The following is a 15534-nucleotide window of genomic DNA, read 5'->3' as shown; positions in this document are numbered from 1 at the left end:
GTATTCTTTCAAGCGCCTATCGAGTTCCTTCTACTTTGCTCATTAAAAAGGGGGTGCCAATCATCTCCAGATGAGGGGGGAAAGAGGCAAAAAAAAAACATTTTCAAAATTCGACAGCGTCTGTCGCAAGCACAAGCACGTTCACGATCTTTGAAGGCATTTTCAAATCGTCTTTTTGAAAAGCGCAACACAGTTATCACGTGACGGGCGGTCGCATTTCACAGACGCGAGCCCGACGCGTTGACATTCTCGGATTTAGCCGTCATTGGCATCGCAGCGCACAAACCGGCTGGCGAAGACCCTCATACGCATTCATGTATGCCCCCCGCCTCCCATCGCCACGGGCAGTGGTGGCGGTAATTGGCGGAGCGCTGCACTTTGGCCAGGCCGCGCCGGCATTACCCACGCTGACAGTTACGGATGCGCCAGCAGAAACGCTCGGCCAGCGCTGCACACCGAGCCACGGCGCCCCCCCCCCCCCCCACAACAGCACACGTGCTGGTCGCACCCCGGCCGCCGAGGCAAAGGACAAAGCGAGCGCGTCGATTTTTGGCAGAGCCTCAAGACGCTGGAAATTTTTCTGCTTAGCTCACCCACCCGCCCGCCCGCCAGCTCGCTCGCCCCGGCTGCACACGCCAAACGGAAGAGCCCCTTGGGAGCGGGATCCCAAGTTGGGGGGAAGAGGAAACGCGTGTGCTCGCAGTGGCACCGATGACCCCCCGCTCGCCGTGCCCCAGTTTGGAGCGAGGAAGTGCGGCGGCGCGGGACACGCCAACGCGTGGCCCCGCGCTGATTTGCAAGCGCTGGCTTAGGAAAATTATTACAATAAATACGGTTCGGGTGCAGTGCTGGGAAAAAGAGAGAATTAATGTAGGTGATAAAAAAAAAAACACAGGAGTGTTGGTGTAATCCATTCGGGAACCGGAAATTTTTTAAAGAGACATTTGCATTCATGTACATTGTGTGTTTGCGAGATGCAAGCCGGGCCCAAAAGATGTTGGTGTCAGCATCTTTAATAGGATGGCTGGTTCGCAGTACAAAGGATCCGCATTAGCCAATTACCGAGTTGTGTGCTAAATTATTCCACTATCCCATGCCGTGATAAATTTGCTGTGCACAATGAAATAGAACTCTGCGGTCAAAGAGAAGTCCTGCCATGTGTTTGGAATGATTGTAAATTAGCAACAACAATAATATAAGCATTAGTTCTTTGTCAATAAACTGCTGCACGAACGCCTCCACATAGCGTGGTAAGTCATGTGGATTGTTTGACCGTAATTCACCGAGAATTAAACTCGGAACGCTGTGTTCGTATCACAGCGTGCCAATCACTGCACCACCAATACACTCGGGATAAACACAGACAACGGATAGATTAGCACCCTCATATGAACGATGAAAGTAAAAAAGATGGAAGGGGGGGGGGGAAATCCTTCCTAAGGTATTTTGAACTTTGACTGCATATTCACAGTAGCGTGATGTTCACACTTCAGCTTACAAAGACAAATATTCCCCAAAGAGCGTCAACAGACTGTTGGGGCAAGTGTTGTTAGCAAGCACGTATGAAGGCCGGCATGCCACACAAGGGAGTGGGTTGCCAACACCACGCCTGGCCCCCTTTGTATCCCTAGTGGCGATGTTTACACATCGCACCAGGTTCCCGTTTGAGGCTGAGTCGACCTAGGGGAAGGCACTAGATCCTAGGTCGACCGGTTAAGATAATCATCACTGGTGTTGGCCGTGAGCAGGAATGGAACTCGGATCGCCGGGTCCGCAGCGCAGCGCGCTAGCCACGACACTACCGCTCCCCTCTTCAGCTTATCCCACAGTACCACATGCAAAGGCTTTAAATGCGGACAGGTTATAAAACAAACCTGACGCAACCAGTGTAAGCACATGACTTGGGGAGTAAATCAGACATGTAAGTTGGTAACAGAAAATAGATTGCTCTTTTCTGCAGAACCACTCTAGTGTTTCTCCCACACACAAACAAACAATATATACAGGCGTACAATAGAAACAAAGAGAAACAGTAAAGTTGAACTTCGTACGTAACCAACTGTGCCAAGCAGACACCTCCTGACAATATTTCGAGACCCAATGAGGTTTTTTTATCGCTGTGAGCTTCACCGCAACTGGATGAAATGGCAAAGAAACAAAAAAGCACCCTTCAACATTGCAAACTGTTCAATAAGCAGCACTCCTTGGCCGGTGGTCTCATGCAAAGCCCACTGATGGAAGTTGTGGCCAAAGTGAGAATATAACTTATAAAAGCGTCGCTCATGGTAGAAACTGTCAACCACCGCCACCTGCGTGCTTAAAGGAAGCCCTCCATTTTGAAGACGTGCAGCACGGCGAAAGCGAGGGAGTGTTTTTTTTTGTAAGACGAAACTGACACAAAAACAAGCGTAAAAATAATAAATTCGGTTGAAACGCCACGGCCGTGCACAATGGCCAAACTGACATTTGCGTCCCCATTTAGTCAATCAATTGAGGTCCCGACGATCTTTCTTCCTCAACACCATCGCGTAATGAGATTCTTCATTTAAATCCCCCTGCCGCATTCATTAAAGCTGACAGCGTTTTTCCGACGTGGGACCCCGTGTGGGGGGGGGGGGGGCCCATCGGTCGGAGCAAGGCGTGTGACCGAAGTCTCGAGACGTTTGTCGTGGGGTCAGACAAAGCATCAGAAAGCCGCTCGCCCTCTAACGGCGCTCCTACCCTCTTTGCCGGGCCAGTGGGTGAAATCCACATTCCTATGGCAGGGACCGGTTTATCCGCAGGACAGCCACAACATCTATAACCAACTGGACCAGCGGTCGGCAAACATGCGACTCCAGAGCCGCAGTTATTTTACTAAGGGCCCACCCCGTCTCGTATTCCCGTGCATTGCAGCTCTTGAAATATTGAGATTTTTTTTCTCCGAAATTCGAGAAAAATGGCTCTTCTTGTTATTTTGGTTGCCAACCCCTGCACTTTGCAACGTCGATGAAATGCCACAGTTGTGTGTGTGCGCATGTTGAATTTCTTTTGCACCGTACGTCGCCGACCGTGCTATTCAGGTACGGATTTTAGGTCACCACCACCAAACCCACCCCCGCTCCCCAAGCCTCAATTTGTCTCCCACATTACACGTAATTTTGTCAATTTTTTTTACAAAACCGTCAAAAACTCTTAATAAAAACATTTATTGGAAGAATGAGAAGGGAGAAAATGAATGAGACTAATACGGTCAAACATTTTGTTACGTTTGTACCAAAGTCACAGGTCACAGTTTGACTGTCATCAATAGCATTGGCCCTGGTGTCCTGCAGTTTGAGTCTTTACTTGACTCTAAGACAAAAAATACTCACGTGGTGTTATTGCCAGACTAATTCCAGCCACAGGCCAATTCCTCCAGACAGAACATTAAGCTGCAGAGGATGACAACCTTAAACACAGCAGCACTGTAAACTATGCGGCAAGGATATGTCGGCGACATTACATTGATCTGTTTGTCAGTCAGTCAATCTTTTACTTCATACGGCTAATTTTGATGTAGAATAACTAAACATTTACATTGAGGTTATTGAGCCAAATAATTGCGTCGGGGGTTAATTGCGTCGGGAGTAGCAAAGCGTATCGCTGTGACGCCCCCTTCATCGAGATCGTTGTATGTTCCATGGTGACCACAGTCGCACACAACAGGAGGGTTTTACATTTTACACTTGTGCATCGAGTACCCACATGGCAGATGCTCGTGCTTGCTACACAAACGGCGAATTAAAAACGGACAGACGGATAAATGAAAGCACTTGCGATGACGTTGTCGACATGTACTTGCTGGCGCAGTACACAGGGCCACTGTGTTTAAGGTCATCACCCTCCAACTCAGAGTGCTGTCCAAAGGAGGTGGCCCCGTAATTCTAATTGGTTTGACACCCACCTCCACCCCCCCACCCTCGCAGGATCTGACACGGCACGGCGTGTGCGGCATGCTCCACGTAATCCGACTGTTCGGGTGAACTTGGTTAGAAATAATAAAGTGGCAAAGGAAAAGAAGACGTCTGTGGACGGTGCTAATCGGCTGAGTTTGCAAGACCCCCCCCCCACCCACCACTTCGTTGGAGCAAACTCACACGCATCCCTTTTGAAGATCCACGGGGGGTACGGAAGCGCCTCTGTCGTAATGTTGGCAAGCGCCAACCTCGTGGATCTGTTCAATAAATTCCCAAGACTTTTGTGCGCTGTTCATTTCAATTATTCCGCCGCTCTTATAAAGGACGAGCGCCCCACCGGCCGCTTGACACGATTTTTATCGCCGTGCGGTGAAACGCAGCCGCGACAAAGAGCACTTATTTCCTCGAGCGGGCGAGATCAGAATAAATTTTGGCCATTGCTAAACGGCCATTAAAAGCCGAGCACAAAGTAAACGTCCGCGAGAGAGCGTGTGAATTGCATCAACAGTGGCGCGGTTGTTCGGGGGAAATGACCCAGCGCACGGAGCTTGCACCTCGAGTGGTTTTAATGAGCGCGGTCAGTCTCGCGGCCACCCGTCTCAGGAAAATACCTGCAGCAGCAGCAGCAGCAATGGGACGACGTTGCCATTCATCAACCCTGCACCACCGCCTCCCCTCCCCCCGTGCCAAACGGCGATGCCAATTAAACTTCCCCTTACAGAATTTCCATCAGCTGTTCCGGCAAATGTCAGCAGTGTCGGAAATAGGTCTACATTTCTCGCCAAGTGATAGTGTAATTATTTTCTTTCCTTCCTCCAAAGGATTTTGCGGAAGGGTGATTTTTCATGAAAATTGGAGGACTGCGGGCCCACTTTATGAAGCGACAATGCATTTGGTAAGGTTAATATATGATCCCCCTCCTCTGCCTACCCTACCTGTGGTTAGTTATGATGTGTTAATAATATTCACAGCGTGTAAAAGGCTACGGGTATGCTTTCATTACATTCAATAGCGTACAGAATGAACGCGCGGGGGGGGGGGAATCGTTGCACAGCGGTTAGCTCGACGGGCTACGAATGAACCCAAACACGTGGGCATGGCCAGGACTCGTCGCTGGAAGGGCCAATGCTCGAGAATAATGATGGAGTGGCAAAAAAAGGACAAGGGAGGAATCAAGAGAGATGGAGCAATTAAATCGTCTGCAGGTAAACCTAGAAAACTATGAACTATTTGTTATTTTTCCAGCTAAGGCGCACTGAGCTATACAGCTCTTCTTCAGAAGCGAACTGGCCACAAACGATAGCTCAACGAAGTGGCTTGTCACGTGGAAATCTATGGCAGACAAATCCTCTAAACGCGTGATTCTAAACGTAGAGGGAAAAACCGGAGGACCCGGGAGAAAAATCCACGCAACCACGAGAAGATCCACATACAAACTCCAAATATAGAGCAGGCGTCGGGTGTTGGGATCGAACCCACGACCTCCTGGGTACCAGACGAGGTCGTTAAAATGCCGCCACTGTGGTGCCCAGGTGTGAGGTCAGGGGTCGGCAACCTGCGGTTCTTTAAGGACGACTCCGTGACGTTATTTATTAAGCACCACCGTCTCGTGTCCACACGCAATGCGGCTCTTGAAACGCTGAGGTTTTTTTTTTGGCTGTCGACCCCTGAACCTGTGTTAGGTGGATAGCTACATCTCAGCACCGTGACAGGTGGCCGATGGCTGGCCTCACGTCCTCCACAAAAGGACGGCGCACTTTGAAACGGAGTCTCCACTTGAACACCTCTGTGGCCAGGACTGAGATCTCTCTCGGTGGCGACAGATGCACGCCGGAGGTGGGGGGGGGTTACCAACCAACACACCGCACATCCAGAAATGTGCAAATGAGTGTTACCGAGTGTGTGTATAAGCAGATAACGTGAAGCAGATAAAGGTTCGCCGCTATAGAAAGCCGTAGAAGGTGGATGTAGGTGGATGGACGGATGGCACAATAGCTGAAATAATTTTTTCCTCAATTTGTATTGAGTCCCGAGTGAATGTGGGAAAGTGTCTGCCCTCTCACCGATATTTTTCAGATAATATAAACGATTACAACAATTTGACTAACAAAAAATAAACGACACAGAGAGGCCGTACAAAGGCAACGATATAAACGTGAAGAGTACACGTGAAAATAAAAACACCACGGGGTGTGCAGATCGAGCAATGGCGCGGCACTACGACACAAACCCGTCGCAAACGCCGCAAGCCCAGTAGGAGGTCGTCTTTGCGGCCCCCATTGTCTGGATCGCCCTCCCACCACCAACCGCCCATGGCGTCGGCTCACCTGACCCTGTTCAAGCTCGGGCTCAAGACCATTCCCCCTTCTCTGCCTACCTTTCTTAAATGAATATGCCCAACTCTGTATGGCGTCTTTAGTCGTCGCATTTACACATGTTATAGAAATGCTCGGTGTGCTGTAAGGATGAACGTACTGAAACATTTGTCTATTAATAGTAAGAAGTGGCAACCATTCCACGTACCAGCCTTTTTTTGTCAATCCACTGATGGATGAGGGCCTACCAATACCGTGCAGGTCATGGGGGTCATTTGACCATACGTCACCATGCTAGTCAGCGAGTGCCGGTTGGTAACGACGGGCAGCGTAGATTGAGTATGGAGAGTACAACAAAGCATTTTGCTGTTGCAGTGATGGCGGCCACAATGACCCTCAGGTCTATCAGAACATGTGTATACGGCAACCACCCATCCAAGCACTATCCAGGCTCAACCTTGCTTAGCTTTCGAGATCTGACGAGATTGCATATCTGGGTGATTTGGTCATAGACAACCTTTCATTATTAGGTCTTAACCATCTACAGAGGCTGGTACCAAACCCAAGCCACGCATAGACATGCATTTAAAAATATATATTAACCCTTTCCCGTTCCGAGATGACTGCGAGTTGCAGCGTGGGTCCCGTTTACTGAAACTCGGAGCCTGCAAGCGGTTCAGCATTATTTTTTATTTGGAGAGGCATAGCGCCGCTGTTTTTAAAGACACTGTATTCACAGCAGAGAACTGTATGGACATGACCGCGCGCTACGAGAGCTGGTACCACAAACCGTGCCACACGCCCTCCCGCATGGCCTTGTGGGAGCCTCGGTAGCGATAAAGTTATTTCATTGAAGTTTTTAATCCGGTTACGTTCCGATGATGTCATCGGAACGAAATCGGAAGAAAAACTAATGGCGTACAGGTGTTCAAGAAAGATACACATTTCCTTTGTTAAACACAGCTGCTGAGCACAGGCACAGAGATCTCACGCGTCAAGCGGCCAGCAACAAACAGCACCGTCAACGTTGCATAACAGATGAGCGCCAACGCAGGTCTTGAATCGAGTGGCGATCAGAAGAGAAGAAGAAGAGAGACGATGGAAGGAGGGGAATTCCCAAGCGGAGCAGTGCGAGGGAGGCAGCAGAAAGAGAAGCGTTGCGACCTGCAGCGTGGCGAGAGGGGGCGAGCGTGCGGGTGAGTGAAGGGCGAGTTGAGCGAGTTTGCTGTGGCCCGCAGTCTGGTGGTTGAACGCGGTGTGTGCGGGCGCGACGAAGCCGTCCGGTAGCACCGAGCACTCTCAAAACGGGCGGAGGAAGCCAATGAGAGAAGGGTCACAGCGACGTGGTTAAGGGTCGGCGACGAGGAGGCTGGCCGAGCGAGTGACTCGAGCGAACCGGCAGATCTTCGAACGATCTGACTGCTTTACATTCAAAATGTGCATTCAAGGTGGCAATAACAGAAGATTCTTTCAGTGGTGGGGGGCAGCGGAAGAGGTGGGTGGGGGGGGATATTTGAATAAAATAAATAATGCTAGTGTCAAGAGAGGAGGGGGATAAGCCTCACATCACTCACACATATTACTATTTAACTGAAACTCGTATGGTAATGTAATAATGAAGAAAAATCGGGCCGGTGCAGTGACAAAGTATGAGACACCGTAACCTTTTCACAAGCGGCGATATTGTGCCGTGTGGCGATAGAGCCGTGCCGAAATAATAATAATAATAATGCTGAGCCGCTGGGAGTTGTTGCCACATGGTTGAAGCTTCTGCGAGCATCAGGCAGAGCGCGCTGTAAAGTGTGATTCAATTACCGTGGAGGAAGCTTAACATCGCGGCGCCTAATGCCATGCCACCGTTTATTGTTGCGGAAAATTTTTATCGGCATGTAATGCTAACTAAGGAGCTCAACTTTTAGCTTGAAATGTATTACGTGCATTTTTTTCTCCCCCGACTGGCGTTTTCAAAGGAATTTTTTTTGGGGGCTTTTTTTAAGGGCGGAAGTATGAGCGGGTAGGCCACAGTCGAGCGGCAGATCGTGTGTTGGTGGGATCAAATGTGGGCACTCCCACCCCTTCCAATAAACTAAAACTATTTCAAAAAAAGTTCTATTTTACCAGCTAAAGGCCCACTGAGCTACATGGCTCTTTTTCAGAAGTGACCTGGCCACAAATCAGAGCTTAACCAAGCGGCTTATCACGTGGAAATTGAGTGCAGCCAAATACTCTAAACGCGTGATGTTAAATTCTAAATGTGGAGGGAAAAGCCGGAGGACCCAGAGAAATCCACGTGACCACGGGGGAGAGCAAGCAAACTCCAAATATACAGCACAGGTCATGGTAGGGATCGAACCCACGACCTCCTGCACATCAGGCGAGACAGATAACATCTCGGCCACCGCGGCACCCAAGATGTCTGGCCAGTGTGGAAGAGAAGGGCAAAAATACCCTCTAGCGCTCCCCGTACGGGAGGCCATTCCGCCAGCAGTGGCTTCAATAAAACACTGCAGGGATGCACGTTCACCTTTTATGAAATGCGGAGGCCAATATTCTCATGGCGACTAATGATATAGCATTCCAGAAGAGATTATTTTTTTTCAACCTTGTTTTCACATTTCGTTTTAATCTCTGCCTTGTACATTCTGTTTCGTTCTTTCTCGCATGTTCCATTAGCCAAAAGGTAATATTTGCATATGGTTTGCATCTAATTTTCACAAACTGTGAATGACACATTCTTACTTGCCGGATCCCATGCACGTACTGTGAGCGTATGAATCGATTTGATTCGATGAATTATTTCACGCTCAAAATCTTTACATCGCAGGGCAGAGAACTGAGGACTACTACTGCCAGAATCCACCGCTGTCGTTACCCAGTTCATATCCGTTACCAACCAGTTTAGCCGCAATGAAGGCCTCCAGTGGTGGACAAAACTCTACACCAAAACCATGGAATCCGAATCCATCACAAAGGTATGGCGTGAGGCAACAGTTAGTACCATCTTCAAACTGGGCAAAACCGATCGATAACCCGGGGGAGCAAATAGGCTGTTATTATTTCTGTACATGACCTACAAACTCCTGGAATGCATCATGCTCGAGAGAAGCAGCCCTCTCATCGATGCAGTGACCCCCGCAGAACAAGCGTGATACTGGCCTAAACGTAGTTGCTGCGACCAAGTTTTGGCCCCTGCAACGCACATCATCAAGGCCAGACGTCGGAAGAAACCCAAGATTGGTGCAGTCTTTGTGGACCTGTCTTCGGCCTACGGCATGGGTCTGGATTAAAGGCCTGACGACGAAGTTGTCCCGTCAGTCGCTTCTCACGACGTGTACAGCCCATTTATACTCGATTACCTTTTGTTATTGCAACAGCATTGGTGACTTCCCCCACCACTTACAACCGCACGGGCTCATCCCTATGCGCGTGACCCGCAAGGTCAAGCCGGTTTCGTAAATGGCCCCGCCGGTGCGATTGAGATCCGTCAGTGACCAAAGCTCGGGGTTGCGCAAGGCTGTGCCCGACGTCCATCTGCAAGCCCGAATCATCTTTATGGGCGAGCGAAGCAGACAGCGCAGGCATGAGCACCGGCGTGGGTGGTTTCCGCGCATGAAGGTTTAATGCGCTGCGAGTCCAGGGCGCCATTAATTTTTGACACATTCGGACGGGGTTGTTCGGCTTAGCAAGGTGGGCTTTTCACTTTGCTGGGGGGGCGGGGGGGGGAGGAGAAAGGGCAATGGAGTACAGTGGCGAGGTGTTTACAGCGGTGGGGTTGGCGGGCGGTGGGCGAGAGTTGCTTGATGCGGACCCACCTGTCGGTATTTCTCTGGGGCAGAAAACGTTTGAATATTTAGAGGGGGGGGGGGGTTTCCAGGATGTGAAGTCTCAGTCTTATTAACATGTGCCCTTTGATGTTATGAAAGAAATTTGTGTCAAATATTGATGTCCTGCTCAAAGAGGCATTCTGGTAGCCCCAGCACTGGAACTTTAGATGTGTCCTCGCGGTTAAGTGTGTCCGTGTGGGAAATTCTCCTGTGTTTTTCACAGCTGGAAAAAAAATGGATTTTCAGCGACACAGTCAACGGGTGCTTCTACAATAAGATGCTCGAACTGCCAAAAACAGTAAATGGGAAAAAAATAATGAGCCGTACTTATTCCACGCATACGCATGTCACACGTTTCTTCGGATTAATTTGGCATCCACAGGGCTTTGCATATGATTTTCAAAAGGTATAATTGGCACTTAGACAATGATTTTTGCTTGACCAAAAAAAAAGCGATACATTTGCATGCAGAAGTCATTAAATAGTGGCAGAATTTCATTCCAAAAATAGCAGCGGGGCGAGAAATAATTTATCACCGACTGGTAGCAGCAAAGGGTTCCAAGATAGGAAAAAAAAGCGTACGCATTTAAAGCAATCAATTATGAACACCTCATTAGGCTCAAAAATAACCGAGCATCTCAAAACCCCGATGGGCTGTGCGGCCAAAGTACCGATCCGAGTTCCTCAAAGGATGCAAGTTTCAGGGATTAACGAGCGTGCGCCTCGCACACAGATCCCGAACCCAGATCCCCGGCGTAATCGAACACGGAGGCCACACCAGCAAGGGCTGCCAACCGCAACTGTGCCGCAGCGGCTGGGTCAGCGGCGACGGCCGATACGCCAATGGGCAGGTAGCCTTGAGCAGCATGCCTTGCGGGGTCAGGGTTCAGGTTTAGCGAGTTGTCGAGTCGCGCATCGAGCTCCCTCGCGCCGCTGACAAACGGCACGCGTGCGCTCGTCCTGAGCAAGGTGCGGTATTCCGCAAAGTACGGGGCCCGGCGTTTATGGGATCACAGAGAGGGGGCGGCGCTTTACTCCGCACGACAGAGAGCAACCAAACGGGAGTGCCGCGCGGCAACAATGAGATGCGTCTGCCCCCCCGACCCCCCCGTCGATGCCATCCCCATAAAAAAATTTCAACGAATGAGCAAGTGTTTATACAATCGAGAAGAAACCGAAGCACCCAGAATAAAACCCACACGTTGCGAGGGAGGGGGGGGGGTAACACTTTATCCCACGCAGAAGGGACGAACGATATAGGTCCACACTTTGCTGGACTGCATTCTGCTGGTGAGCCAGGGGCATCGCACCTCGGTGCCCACGGGATGGGAGTTTCCCCGACAACCCAAGGAAGCTTAGTATAACAAAATGGGACCTCTTTTGCCAGTATCAAAGTATGAAAATATAAGAATAGGTTTCACCCTTTCTGGCGTTCGCTGGTCTCACACTGCTGAGACAAGGCCCGAAAGAAGGCTGTCTCTGGTGTAGGCCAATCAGCTTCAAACACAATGCCATATATTGTCAGAGCATGTTTGTTTGCATGTTCACCACGAGTACCGTGTGTGCTTAATGTAGTTACTTGAATCCTTGCAAAAGGTTTATATTTGGTGTTTGAACACCTTAACACCTGCTGTTTTATTGCCAGAAAGGGTAAAACCTATTCTTATTTTTTCAAGCCTAGTATAGTTATCCAAGCTGAATGTGGTTGAATTTCCTTATGGCACAGTGCACTATGCACTCCCCATCGACTGCCGTTTTCTCGAGAGATGTTATTTTTTAAGCGCCCGTTACCACCTCTGTGCACGTGTCCCTTTACGCAGCCCCTAGGTTTTTTGCGGCGGCTGTCAATTTGTCTTCCGCGTCGCTTTCACCTTTTTGTGGGTAACGGTGACTCGTACGCGCGCATGCATGCACTCCGAACTTCTTTCGCACCGTACGTAGCCAACCGTGCTCATTGCCTTTGTGTGGCTATCTGAACTTCTGGAGTTTTCACCGGATAAATGCAACGATTCCTTGGCTTTTTGGCGCACGGCACTTTTGACGGAATCGGCAGCACCCGTGGCCGCCGGTAGGCGCGATGACTGCACTGTGGGGACAGCGCCACAACAAGAGTTTTACACGCGCCTTAATAAACAATTTAGCGGCTGCCTAATTCCTTCCAATTAAGTTGCAATCACTTTTCCCCATCTGCATCAAAGGATTATTTCCCACTGGGAGAGAATCGCAGAGTTCTGCATCATGGTCATTATGAGCCGGAGTGTTTTTAAGTTTTTAACCCACGTAGGATGTGCATTACGGCGATCAATTCGTACCATGGAATGACGCCTCGCTTTGTAACAATATCGCAGGAACAACGGCAACTGGCACTGCCGTGGAGGGTTTGTGCGGTTGTTGCGGACACGTTGTCAGGGTTGTGTTGCGGATTTGTTCGATAAGGTGTCTGACGTTTTCGCTCCACGTGCAGGGACCGCTGAGCTTCCCGAACAAGCTCCCAGCACGCGGAGTAAAATGCAGGACACCGTGCCGGACAACATGCGGTACACGATCACACACCGGAGAGTTATGATAACTGATTTAAACTGTCAAGAGGAAGCCTGGTGGGAGTAGATTTCAATTCTGCTATGAAAACCGTTCTGCCTAACCCCTGGTGCTCTGCAGCACAGAGTTCATGCAATTTTGATCGTGTTTAACTGTCAGTTATAAAAGTGTTACTGCGTCGTAACGAGAAGGAATGCAGTTTTGCGGAAGCAAACGAGCGAGCAACGGGTGTTTAAAATCAAGCTGCGTGCACTTAACGCTTATTTGAGGGTGCACAGTTAGTGGGATAATTACGGTACGTGCTGGGTGTTTGGAGTGTCGTTATTGATTACTGCGAACTGGGTACCCTATCCCCGGCATCTCCTGCCGAGATCTCGCAAAGCCACTAACCCTGTGCATCCAGCATGCAAGATTGATGGGCACAGCGAGGACATTAAACCCCCCTATCTCTGTCGACCATGAGCATCACATGCAGACAACAATACTGCACAGCAAATATCTCTCCAGCAGTGAGGATATTAATACAGGTAGCACGAGTTGCTCGTAAAGAAACCATGCCGATGTGTGTGTGTTCTTGTGTGGGGAGCGGTAGTGTGGCGAGTTAGCGTGCTTCGCTACAAACCCGGCGGCCAGAGTTCGATTCCCGCTCAGAGCCAACACCAGTGTGACAGTTATCTGAACTGGTCCTGGCCCTCCCTTAGATCGACTCAGCCTCAAATCAGTACCTCGTGTGGTCTGCAAACATTAGCACTCGGGAGACAAAGGCGGCCAAGCGTGGTGCTGGCCACTCACCCCCACAATTGCTATGCCGGCCTTCATAAGTGCTCGCTAACAGCACTTGCTCTAACAGTCTGTCTTTGACTTGACCGATCTTGGCCACAAACTCTATTGGTTGTGAGAGTGGCCGGGTGGATCAGAGATCAGTTCACTGAGCCAGCGTCGCTGAGATCCTGGCTTTGAACCCTGGCATCAGCCACCTGTGCTTAAATTTGTTTTAAAGTCTTGGGTAATTAAACCTAGCTTGATGGTCTCAGCTTGGTCAGCATTGGCCACACAATTTTTTATTCAAAAGTTATTCAGTATTTTTCACTTAAATATTTTTAAAAATACAAATATATGCATCCCCACCACGGGGTGGGGAAGGCCTTCATCCAGCAGTGGATTGACAAAGGGCTGGAATTTACAATTTCGTACCAAATGGTAACCGCCTAAATCTGGTGAAGCTGTCTGAAAAAAAGAAGTTACATCGTAAATGGCACCTAGTACATGTGGACATGTGGAATTAAACATTGTTTTTCTCTTGCTTCAGATGTTTACTTTTGAAAAAAATTAATTAACATAAAAAACGTCACAATAAGCCCTCTTTGATGAGGTTCAAGAATTTATCGAAGCAAACACCACTCCCATTATGTCGGCGTGGCCGCCAGCATCCTTGTGGCGAGGCATGGTGTGTGGGGGGGGGGTTGCTTCATAAATATTTTAACAAAGGGTTGCAACTGGACATCCGAACCCTCGTGGACAACTGAACACTGTTAACCCCCCCCCCCACCCCCAGAACCGCAAATCCTCGGCAAATTCACGGCGAAATTCAGGACGGTCTCCCCGTGCGTCCGTTCTATAATTTGCGCCTCCGATTTCGCTGGCGGGCGGGGGGACGAGAAACGTAGTGGGCGCAACGTGCGCCTCCAAACGGGGGTTTCTCGAAAAACACCGCTGCTGTTTGCCCTTCCCCGCCCCCCGTACGGCTGAAATGACAGCAAAATAATTTGGCACGAGCCTCAGGGCGAGGAAAGGAAATTCCCAAAGTAGGTGGAAGTGTTAAAGGCTGGCTAGCTGTGCTTCTGCCGAGGAGTATGTCAGCCTTTTAATAGTGCATGAGGCAGGGATCCCCCCCCCCCCCTGCTCCCCCCCCCCCTCTCCCGACGGGGTTTGACAAGAAAAAAAACCCTCTGAAATGGAGCTAACGTGATCGGTGATGGCAATGGTCGGGATGTATTTTTAGACGGTCCAATGGTGATGTCCACCAAGGAGTTCGTTTTTTGAATGAACGGCCTTCTGCACAACGATTGCAGCAACAACAAAAAACCACGAATGTGTGATTGCTGGGTGTGGGGGGGGTGGTGTACGTAGTAATTGTGTGATGTGTCCTTAAAAAAACTGGCTATTTAAAAATGAAATGTTTTATTTTCAAAGAAGCTAATGTTTGTGAGTCCAACAAAACAACAGCTGCCAATCGCCACTAAATGGTGGTGGCATCACCACAGTGCTTGTGCCAGGCAAGGTGCACTTTGAGGAGAGCCTTTGAAGAGCCTTTGAAGTGTCCAAGGCTCGCTGGCAGAATGTCAGGGAACAGACCCAGGTGCCGTGGGTTGACGACTGAGAAGACTGGCAGATGCACCACCTGTGCTCCCCTACTGCGCTAACTTGCTGCATTTCAGCCGCATGGCGCTCCGCTCGTTGTTGTGAGCGTCGCTCCTGTGCCCTCTGTCGCTCCGTTTGTGAGCACGCACGTACATATATAAACGCGCACACATACACACACACTGTAACTTACTGCTCTATGAAGGGGGAGGGCAAGTGCCTGCATTTGCTGAAGTTATACAGGCAGGACTGACTCTTTCCACGTTACATGTAATCGGTACATTCTAGAACTGCGAGCGGTTTTAGTTGATTAAATCGATGAATCGCCAGAAAAGTTGACGACTGCTTTTGTGGTTTATTACTCGGGCAACCTCCATAAATGTTGGCCTCTCAAAGGCGGGAAACCCCTTCACACAAGTCAAATTCGAAAAAATAAAAATAAAAATTGCCCGCAAACTACTCAACTGGGATACACGCAGCAATCATCAATAAGTCGCTCATCGCATGTGGAGTGCTGAGAAATTCCCCGTCATAACGGGGACTCACTAGTCATCGTCT

The 15534-nt window shown here is 49.5% G+C and overlaps 1 protein-coding gene across 5 annotated transcripts in view; it reads right to left on the bottom strand.

The window, feature by feature from the left end:
* TEX264 (testis expressed 264, ER-phagy receptor) overlaps positions 1-15534 on the bottom strand; it is a 167907-nt gene that overhangs the window by 10745 nt on the left and 141628 nt on the right. The window lies entirely within an intron of this gene.

Source organism: Petromyzon marinus, chromosome 36 (assembly GCF_048934315.1).
Source record: "Petromyzon marinus isolate PM22_M1 ecotype Great Lakes invasive population chromosome 36, UKy_Petmar_22M1.pri1.0, whole genome shotgun sequence".
Taxonomy (NCBI): Eukaryota; Metazoa; Chordata; class Hyperoartia; order Petromyzontiformes; family Petromyzontidae; genus Petromyzon; species Petromyzon marinus.
Note: the sequence above shows the minus strand (reverse complement) of the source record. Positions and strands in the feature narration are given on the sequence as shown.